This window comes from Lepus europaeus, chromosome 1, assembly GCF_033115175.1.
Source record: "Lepus europaeus isolate LE1 chromosome 1, mLepTim1.pri, whole genome shotgun sequence".
Lineage (NCBI taxonomy): Eukaryota > Metazoa > Chordata > Mammalia > Lagomorpha > Leporidae > Lepus > Lepus europaeus.
Genome location: NC_084827.1, coordinates 183,993,632 through 184,004,336, shown reverse-complemented (window position 1 = coordinate 184,004,336; position 10,705 = coordinate 183,993,632). Strand labels below are relative to the sequence as shown.

Below are 10,705 nucleotides of genomic sequence, written 5' to 3'. Positions count from 1 at the left end.
GCCTCTGAGCCCAAGGCAGTGCGGGATGACCTGCAGCCACCTTAACCTCACTTCCTTAGCTGCACTTTAACCCTCAGAGACTTCTGCCCGCAACAAAGTTATAAACTACAAGCCCGCACGCAGGAGGCAAGGCTCCTCTCTCTAAGAGAAAAGACAGCAGGATTCTAGCCCCTGGAGTCTGGGAAGTTTCAAGTCAGTGTCTCTGCACAACACCGGAAACGCCGTGGTCCCGGCCTGTGCTGTGTCCTGGTGGGCTAAGCCTCCGCCGGCAGGGCCGGCTTCCCCCATGGGCGCTGGTTCCTGTCCAGCTGCCCCTCTTCCGCTCTGGCTCTTCCTAATGGGCTGGGGAAGCCGTGGAAGATGGCCCGAGGGCTTGGGGCCTGCTCCTGCCTGGGAGACCCCTTGCGGTGGCCATCTGGAGAGCGAACGAGAGCATGGAAGCCCTTTCTCTCTGTCTCTCCCCCCTGTAATTCTCTCTCCAATGAATGAACACAATAGTGAGAACGAAGCACGCGGAGTTAACACCAACAGGAGGCTGTGGTCCGCACAGCGCCCCCTGCCGCCCGGGCCCGCACCCCGCGGCCTCCTCCGGGGCCCGGCCCTGCCCGCCCTCCCGGGAGCTGCGGGCGCGGCTCCCCCGTCCTCCTCCCAGGAGCGGCGTCCTGAGCCTGGGGCCGGCGCCGTCCTCCTGGGAACCCTGTCCCTCGGCGCGGGTCCGCCCCGCGTCCGCGTTTCCCTGTCTCCTCCTCGGACTCCGGTTCCGGAAGGCGGCCCTCAAGGGGCCCCGCACCGCTGTCCCCGCTCCGGAGCCCTGGCCGGGGTCCTCCAGTGTCCACAGCGCTGTGTTCCGAAGCGGGGCCCGCATCCGGGTACCCAGGGGTCGGCAGCCCCCAGGCCCTCGGCGGCCTGCAGGCCGGGCTGGGGGCCGTGATGGCGCCCTGGGGCTCAGGGGCCTGGGCTGTGTGAGGGGCGGGGGCCCCGGGTGGGTGGGCGGGGCTCGCGGAGGGCGGGAAAGGCCGGGCCGCGCGGCGGTGGGCGTGGCCTGTGGGAGCGCGGCGGCTCCGGAGGCCGCGGGTCGCTGTGAGGCCTGGGGTGAGGGCTCTGGGGGCTCTGGGCCTGGGGAGGGGCGCGGTGCTGGCTGAATGGAGCACGGAGGGGTTTGTGTGTTTGCGTGCTTGTTTGTTTTTGGAAAAAGTCCGTCTTTCGGAAGCAGTCACTGTTCTGGCCCTGAGTGAGTGACAGGCAGTCGCCTCTGCTTTTGAAAAACTTCCCTGCACGAGGTGGTGTCCCGTGTGCACGCCTGGGTCACACTGTCTGTGCGCTCAGAAGGCGCCTTCTGTGGCCCCCCGGGGCCCCGTACAGACTCAATGATACTTTGGTTTCTTGGCCTCAGCTCCGTGTCCTCCTACCACAGGGCCCGCTGGGCCCATCTTCCCCTCCTCTCCTCTGTTTCTCTTGGAAACTCTAACCGCACTGAGTTGGCGCAATGACAGGGCTCACCGCTGCGCTCCTGTCACTGGTCTTTTTTCTAGCTGTCGAGGATCTTGAAAATACTCTTTGTTTTGTCTGTTGCTGTTATTTTAGTTCTTTCAGGGAGGACAGCTAATTCTTGTTGGTGCAGCACCCCTACTTTAAGAATTCAAAGTTGGGGGCTGTTGTTATAGGGGATAAAGCTGCTGCCTGTGACACCAGCATCCTGTTTGGGCGCTGGTTCCTGTCCCAGCTGCTGCACTTCTGATGTAGCTCCCTGCTAATGGCCTGGGAAGAGCAGCAGATGATGGCTCAAGTGCTTGGGTCCTGCCACCCATGTGGGAGACGGGGATAAAGCTCCTGGCTCCTGGTTTTGGCCTGGCCCAGCCTTGGCTGTTGCAGCCAATTGGGGAGTGAACCAGTGAGTTCAAAAATTTTTTTCCTCTCTCTCTTTCTGTAACTCAGAAATTCAAATAAATAAATAAATCTTTGGAAAAAAAATTCAAAGTTGGAGAATGCCCATCAGGATTCTGAAAGGGGCTTTCAAGGAATGCAGAAAACAGCCACAGCCCGTGTGAAAGCTGTAACTAGGAAGACTTTAAAAAGTACCTTGCTTGTTCTAAGGACATTTTCTTCTTGACCCTATGTGGGGGGGGGGGGGGTGCAGAAGCCCCACCAGCCCTGCCCCAGGAGCTGAGTAGACATCCCTGTGAGATCCATGGTGAAAGCCTACCCTTTGGGAGCCACCCCTTTATGAACCCTCAGCCTTGGTCATGGCTGCTGTCCTAAGGAAGCAGACCACATGGACATCTCGACCTCCTCTGAACTTTTTGGGAGATTTTCATGAATAACAACCAGTGCTAAGCTGACCTGTGTTCCCTGGAGAGCCAGGGAAGCCATGCCCTTGGCCTTAGGCTTCATCCAGGACCCTCACTGGGTACTCAGAGACCCCTGGAAGAGAAGGTTCCATTCTGAAGGTCTTTCTCTCTGTATTGGCAGGAACAATCAAGTGCGTTATTGGCTAAGCTACAGACCCAGCACTGGGTATTGTCTGCAAGTTGGTGTGATTGCTGTGCCCATGACAGAGGGTCAGAACGGAAGCAGGAGGGAGACGTGGCCAGGTGAGACATCTGAAACATCTGGCCCAGGCGGGTGAAGACTTGGAGGTGTTTTGCCCTCTTCCACATAGTGGAGAAGGCTGGATGAGTGTGAGGAGCGGACACCAGTGATGGACATGGTTACAGAATTCTCAGGGAACTGCAGGCCATAAAAAGTGAAATCACAATTAGAGGAGGAAGAAGGGTAGGAGTGCGGGTGGGAGGGAGGATAGGATGGGAAGAATCACTGTGTTCCTAAATTTGTATATATGAAATTCATTAGGTTTGTATACCTTAAATAAAAGGTTCAGTGGGTGCGGGGAGCCTATCATTTAAATAAGAAATGCCAGACAAGAGAAAACTCAGCTCCTCCACTACTACAAGTTTTGCTGGCTCAGACTGCACACTATGTGTCCTCACAGGTAAGGCCTCTGCTCTGCAGGCAGCACATTGGAGGATTCTGACTCTCCCAGAGGACACACACATACCCCTTCCCCCGTATCAGCTGTCTTGTTCATAGCCCCCAATCACTCCACACAGCTCTGCCTAGCCAAGTTCTAACAGCATCTCTGGCCTACTTCTACAGCTCTGGGATCATTGGCCATTAAGTGGCTGCCTAACCAGTAGCCCTGTGCTGCCTGATCAACATCACCACTGATGACATCCAAGGCCTCTCATTTTCCCCAAGCGACACCCCGCCCTCCACCCACCTCTCCCCTCCATGCTACACAGTTGCCCCTGGGGAGCACACACCCAAGGGGGCAGTGACATCAACATCTCCACCCACTTCAGGTGCCCAGGCATCCATTGCAAGTTAAAGAGGTTTCTTTCTCTCTTCTTTGGGTGCTTAAGCTTTCTCCCAAGTTACACACCAAGGAGAAGCATTCTAAGATCATCTATTCCCATACAAACCTTTTAAGTACAGGAAAAAAAGGATGTGGAACAATGTATAAAAATTATAACATTTCTATGAACAGAATAAAAGTTGATGTGAGGGCTGACGCTGCGGCATAGCACATAAAGCCACTTCCTGCAGTGCCAGCATCCCAGTGTGGGCAACAATTCGAGTCCTGGCTGCTCCATTTCCAATCTAGCTCTCTGTTATGGCCTGGGAAAGCAGTGGAAGATGGCCCAAGTCCTTGAGCCCCTGCATGCATATGGGAGACCCGGAAGAAACTCCTGACTCCTAGCTTTGGATCCGCTTAGCCCTAGCCATTAGAACCATCTGGGGAGTGAATCAGCAAATGGAAGACTGCTGCCCCTCCCTCCCTCCCTCCCTCCCTCTCTGTGATGCATGAAGGGACCATGTTTGGGTCCAGGGTTATTGCTCAGAGTACCTATGCGTGCATTTTCCATGGGTATTCTTCTTCCTTCTCTCAGTACCCAAGGAAGCATTTTTCCTTTTCTCACCACACAGAACACAAGACATGAAGATTCAGAAAAAGAAGCTGCTGGCTGGAGAAAGGGATAGAGGATGAGTGTTTGTCTGCAGAGTGAAGTTAGAGTAGAAAGCTCAATTCTGTCTGTGCCCAAATACTTGGACCCCTTCACCCACATGGGAGACCTAGATGAAGCTCCTGGCTTTGACCTGGCCCAGTGCTGGCCATTGGGGCCATCTGGGGAGTGAACCAGTAAATGGAAAATTCTCTCTCTCTCATGCTGACGTTCAAATAGCTAATTTTTAAAAAAAAAAACAATAAAAGAGTAGTGATGTGTGCAGTGCAATTTAACTTATCATCAAGACTGGATATCATCGTGATGATTCTGGAAAAGATGAACTTACAAGCCATGCTAGGCTGTCCCTTGGTTTTTCCACCTGTACAAGTTCTTAGCCACAGTCCCCAGTGCACACTGAACACTCATCTCGGTCACCCAGGGACTCAGAGAAAACTGAGCAGAAAAGGCCCCCAGACAGGTCCATTGCCTTATCATACCGATGAGGAATATGACTCCCAGAAAGAAAAAGCGATTTTCCCAAACCCCTACCACAAAAAGTAGGGATTCTTATCTGCCTTGGTTACCCCATATCCCAGAGCCTCCACAGGAGACTGTGGGTAAATCAATTAATAATTGTCATATTCATAGCTAACAATCAGCAAGGATAACACACTTTTTTGTTTGAATAATAAACATCTCTTTATTTGCTAATGCCATTACAAAAACAGGTTATACTAGCAACAAAAAAGTATCCTCTTGAATTGAAGTCAGAGGCAGTTACTCCCCAAAATATTAAGTAAAACAGTGTACAACATCAGTATTAAAATGTGAAATTTTACATGTCTTTACCACAGGTAAAGCTGCTGCGTGCAGTGCCGGCATCCATTATGGCCACCAGTTCGAATCCTGACTGCTCCAGTTCCCATCCAACTCTCTGCTATACCCTGGGAACGCAGTAGAAGATGGCCCAAGTCCTTGGGCCCCTGCACCCACATGGGAGACCTTTAAGAAGCTCCTGGCTCCTGGCTCCTGGCTTTAGATCAGCCCAGCTCCGGCTGTTGCAGTCATCTGGGGAGTGAACCAGTGGATGGAAGGCCTCTCTCTCTCTCCACCTCTGTAGGACATGAACATGGGTGAAGCAAGATTAAATTCATTAAATGATTGTTTAATAAATGGCAGAAGTGAAAACCAATCACTTAGCAAAAGAAACATAAATCTTAGTCAACAAAACTGCCAAACGACTGTTTTAAAATTTACCGTAAATGAAAGAAGTTGAAAATATTTCCATTTGATTATTGTTTATGGGGCTAGCCTATTGTCCAGCTGAACTATGATTTTTGTACTTTTTATTAGTTGATTTTCTTTGGTGGAGCACTAAGTCTTTGATTATAATATAAATTGAAAATATATTATCTCAAAAATGCAAAACAATAAGTTAAAACTAAAACTGCCAAGAGAGATAAACATCTTGCTCATGGTCACAGATTAGTGACTGAGTTGGAACTGGAGTCAGGTCAGGCCGCCTGCAAAGCCCACGCTATAAGCTTTTGTGTTGAGCCATGCTGTTTAAGGGTGGCTCCAGGGACACAGGTTACATTTCCAGGGCAGAGCACAGCAGGCACGTGCAGACAGTGAGGTTGGCTTTACTGCCAGAAAAATGAGGAGAGCCCGTGAGGACACCCATGAGAGTGCAGACAGGGCAGCTGGGCTTCCTGAGTTTCCTCCCTGTGACCCCAGGGCAGGGACTTAACTCTGTCCAATTGACTTATCCAACGCTAACCTGAACCAGAACACTAACCCTAACCAGAACCCTAACCCCTAACCCCAACACAAACACTAAACCCTAACCCTAACACCTAAGCCTAACCCTAACCCTAACCCTGACCCTGATCCTGACCCTGACCTTGACCCTAACCCTGACCCTAGCCCTAACCCTAATAATGACCCTGACCCTGACCCTAACCCTAACCCTAAGCCTAACATAACCCTAATTCTAACCCTAACCCTAACCCTAATTCTAACCCTAACCCTAAACCAACCCCAACCCTAACCCCCAACCCCAACCCTAGCCCAAACCCTAACCCTAACCCTACCCTAACCCTAATCCCTAGCCCTAACCCTAACCCTAACCCTCTAACCCTAACCCTAACCCTCTAACGTTAACACTAACCCTAACCCTCTAACCCTAACCCTAACCCTCTAACCCTAACCCTAACCCTAACCCTCTAACCCTAACCCTAACCCTCTAACCCTAACCCTAACCCTAAGTGCTTGGGCCCCTGCACCCTCATGGGAGACCAGGAAGAAGCTCCTGGCTCCTGGCTTCAGATCTGCACAGCTCCAGCTATTGCGGCCATTTCGGGAGGGAACCAATGGAAGGACGGTCTCTCTGTCTCTGTCTCTCTCACTGTCTGTTACTCTACCTGTCAAACGAATATATAAAAAAAAGTTGTTTAAATTTCTTTGAGGTATTTTCCTTCACTTGCCTCACTTCCTAGAGGAAGGAACTGCGGAATAAGCGGACTATGGCTAGGTGAGCTGTCACTGAGCCCACAAACCTCAGAACAGCGATGTGATTTTCGACATGAAAGCTGAAATCTACATGGGTAAGCTGGTGCATGACTCGTAGGGGAACACCACCTGAGAACACTCCGAGATGCCACTTCGCTCCTTCTCAGCACCCTGCTTTTCCCGCCCGCCCTTCTCCCTTCTCCTCCTTACTTCTTTCTCTGATTCCCTTTTTCCTTTATTTCCTCCTTTCTCTTCCATTTTTTACTCATTTTTTTTATTTGAGAGGCAGGAGAGAGGGAGAAAGGGGAAAAGAGGGAGGGAAGGAAGGAGAGGGAGAGGAAGGGGGGAGGGGGGAGAGGGGAGGGGGGATGGGGAGAGGGAGAGGGGGAGGGGGGATGGGGAGAGAGAGGCAGAGGGAGAGGGAGGGAAAGAGAGGGAGAGAGAGAGGAAGGGGGAGGGGGGATGGGGAGAGAGAGAGGGAGAGGGGGAGGGGGGATGGGGAGAGAGAGGCAGAGGGAGAGGGAGGGAAAGAGAGGGAGAGAGAGAGGGAGGGGGAGAGGGAGGGAGGGAGAGGGAGGGAGGGGGAGGGGGAGGGGTGTTTCCATTTTCTGTTGTTGGGGAAATAGAGGTGGTCGGACTCCCTCATCCAGATGCTGATACAGCTCTGCTGTGTAACTGTGGGGGGGGGGCTGCCATGTTGTGAGATGTTGGGGGGCTGCCATGCTGTGAGATGCTGGGGGGCTGCCATGCTGTGAGATGTTGGGGGGCTGCCATGCTGTGAGATGCTGGGGGGCTGCCATGTTGTGAGATGCTGGGGGGCTGCCATGTTGTGAGATGTTGGGGGGCTGCCATGTTGTGAGATGTTGGGGGCAGGGACCTCTGTGTGCTCGCCCACCACCATGAGAATAGAGAGGTATGAATCTATAGTCGGCTCCACAGCTGTTTACTGGCCTGTCCGAATCCAGACGTGACCTTCTTGGGGCTGAGCTCCTACACTGCACCTGGCATTGTGGGCAAGATTTGTCTTAGGCCAGTATGGAGCCTTCTGCCTGCCAGGGGTGGGATTCGGGGTGGCTGACCCTGAGTGTGTGGTACTCTGTGGCAACGGCCTTGTCTGCCTGGGTGCCTCCCAGGAGTGGGCCCCAGTGGATGGCTCACCCCCAAGCATGCAGAATGAACATGCCCAGGCAGCAACAGGAACCATGGGGTGGGTCTTTCTAACTGCCTGGTGGGCAGAAAGTGACACTACAGGGCGACCAGAGACCCGAGAATGGGGCTTGCAGGGCAGAGAGCACCAGAAGGCGAGGAAAGACCCCATTCATGCTGTGGAGCTGGGACTGCCACTGTTGGGACCACCCCAACGCCGGAGACAACCCAGTGGTTGCAGCCATGTGAGCTCTCCAGGGACAAGGACGATCCTGAGCCCCCACTGCTACCCACTAGCCCGGGCAGCAGTCACTCAAAAGGTTAAGATTCAGCAAGAGAGAGTTCCTCAGGGTCAGCCGCTGCCCCTCCTCCCCCAGAGTGCCAGTGGTGGGGCACTCGTGTTCCTTCTGTATCCGCAGGCAGAACTAGCAGATCGCAGATATACATTTAGGCAGAAGGCCCCTGAATCTTTGCAGTCTGGATTCATTGATGAGGATATAGGGGTGGACAGGATTTTGCTCTGAGCCTGCATACGGACTGGAGCCCTGCGCTCGTGCAGAGTGGCACAGCAGTAGCTGTGCCTCAGCCAGGTGTCCCGGCTCAGCAGGGCCCACACCACACTCCCCCACCCCTCACCATGGCACCACACTGTCTGCCCCATCACTGGGGATCAGGGAACCCCCAGTTCAATTTTTCATGCAGTTTCAACAAAGCTCTGAGGACATTGGCCCTTTGGTCCCACTACCTCGGCGATGCTAACCTAGGACTCTCACAGATTTGGAAGGAGCCATACCCATTCTTCTAAGCCACTTCAGTCATGTGACTAGCAGTCTAGGGGTCCAAGATGCAGGGACAGGGACTGGTGGGTAAGATGAAGGTCGTTCCTGGGGCGGTCACAGACAGAATTCACGCCTTCCCGGCCCCAGTGACCATGAAACAGCCTCAGGAGTTTGTAGGCTGGCTGGGACATGGGAGAGTGTTTATCCTGCTACTGGCACAAATTCTGGCCTTTGTACCATTAGGTGTCAGGTAGAAATGGGGTGAGGAGCAGCCTTCACAGCAGCTTAGTGGGACGTATGGGCTGCCCAGGCCCTCAGCACGTTTGACCTGTGGGAGACGGGACACCAGGGAAACACTCACTGTGTACCATGTGATGAGCCACTTGCCCCTGGCCCAGCCAGGGAATGATGGGGCTGACCCCTAGACAAAGCACATTGGTTGGAAAAGGCTCCAGAAAATCATGCTGTCCAATGGTTACGCTGGCAACTGCTACACACAGGACAAAGGCCGATGTGGGCTACAGTGAAGTCCTAGAACCTGCCAGAAGGATCTAGACACTTGCAAAAGCTGTGCCGTTCATTCCCAGGAGCATCCCTGCCAAGTGGCAATGGTCACCAGAACTGTGAAGTGGGGGTGGCACTGTGGCATAGTGGGTAAAACCATCACCTGCAATGCAGGCATCCCCTGTGGGTGCTGGCTCGTGACCTGGCTGCTCCACGTGTGATCCAGCTTGCCTGGGAAAGCAGCAGCAGATGGCCTCAGTGTATGGGCCCCTGCCATCCATGTGAGAAACCCGGATGGAGTTCCAGGCTCCTGGCTTCCAGTGCTGGCCATTGTAACCATCTGGGGAGTGAACCAGCGATGGACAATTCCCTCTCTCGCTCTCTCTCTGTGTAACTCTTTCAAAATAAATAAATACGTCATTTTTACAAGGTGGCAGGTAGACGTTTCTGGACCTCTGCCACCATTTGATGGCACAGGCACACTGTAGACACTGTGTGGACACTGTGTAGATACTGCTGTGGGGCTTTTTGCTGTTCCCATTAGGCAGCGCCACCAGTGAGTGGTCCCGTGTGTCTAGGAAAGATTGAGTGCCACATGTGGAAGATAGGTTGCTGGCAGTGACTGTGGGGCCCATGTTACAGGCTCAGGAATGCAAACTGGGATGCGATGTCTTGGCACTGGCTGGAAATTACATCTACGCCTTCCCATCCACACGGAGCTGGAACAGGCGTCCTTAGCTTGGCAGCTGTGAACACCCTGGTGGGCTGTGCACACACCTCTGCAATGGTAGCCACCAGCTCGGCTTGCTGGGTAGGCTCTGCTACTGGACCACCCTGGGAAGTCTCTACAGCCAGCAACAAAAGCTGGACTTGGTTGGGAAGTGTTCTGACCATTACAGAACAACACTTGGACCCTCATGAGCCCTAGCGCAGGAGCGGCACCAGCCACGGCTGTGGTATTCTGTGTGTGGGGGCAGTCTGAGTTGGCTTTCTTTTCTCTCTCTCTCTCTCTTTTTAATTTTTAGTTAGTTTTTAACAGATACAATGTGATTTGTGGATACAAGTCTTTTTTTTAAAGATTTATTTATTTATTTGAAAGTCAGAGTTACACAGAGAGAGGAGAGGCAGAGAGAGAGAAGAATTCCATCCACTGGTTCACTCTCCAATTGGCCGCAATGGCCGGAGCTGTGCCGATCCAAAGCCAGGAGCCAGGAGCTTCCTCCGGGTCTCCCATGTGGGTGCAGGGGCCCAAGGACTTGGGTCATATTCCACTGCTTTCCCAGGCCACAGCAGAGAACTGAATCAGAAGTGGAGCAGCCGGGTCTCGAACCGACACCCATATGGGATGTGGGCACCTCAGGCCAGGGCATTCACCCGCTGCGCCACAGCGCTGGCCCCACAAATCTTTTTTTTTTTTTTTTAAGATTTATTTATTTATTTCAAACACAGAGTTACAGAGAGGCGAGAGAAAGAAAGAGAAAGAGAGAGTCTTCCGCCCACTGGTTCACTTTCCAGATGGCCACAATGGCCAGAGCCAGGCCAATCCAAAGCCAGGAGCCTGGAGCTTCTTCCTGGTCTCCCACGTGGGTGCAGGAGCCCAAGGACCTGGGCCATCTTCCACTGCTTTCCAAGGGCATAGCAGAGAGCTGAATGGGAAGTGTAATAGCCGGGACTCGAAGTGGCACCCAAATGGGATGCCGGTCCTGCAGGCGGCAGCTTCACCACAGCACCGGCCCCTGGGTTGGCTTTCACTGCATGCTC

The 10,705-nt window shown here is 53.2% G+C and overlaps 1 long non-coding RNA gene across 1 annotated transcript; it reads left to right on the top strand.

Annotated features, from left to right (window-relative positions):
- Positions 1 to 1,034: 1,034 nt before the first annotated feature.
- Positions 1,035 to 6,459, top strand: LOC133761753 (uncharacterized). The gene is made up of 3 exons (XR_009866220.1): positions 1,035 to 1,092; positions 2,470 to 2,591; positions 4,859 to 6,459. It is a non-coding gene; the product is annotated as an uncharacterized LOC133761753 (long non-coding RNA).
- Positions 6,460 to 10,705: the final 4,246 nt, after the last annotated feature.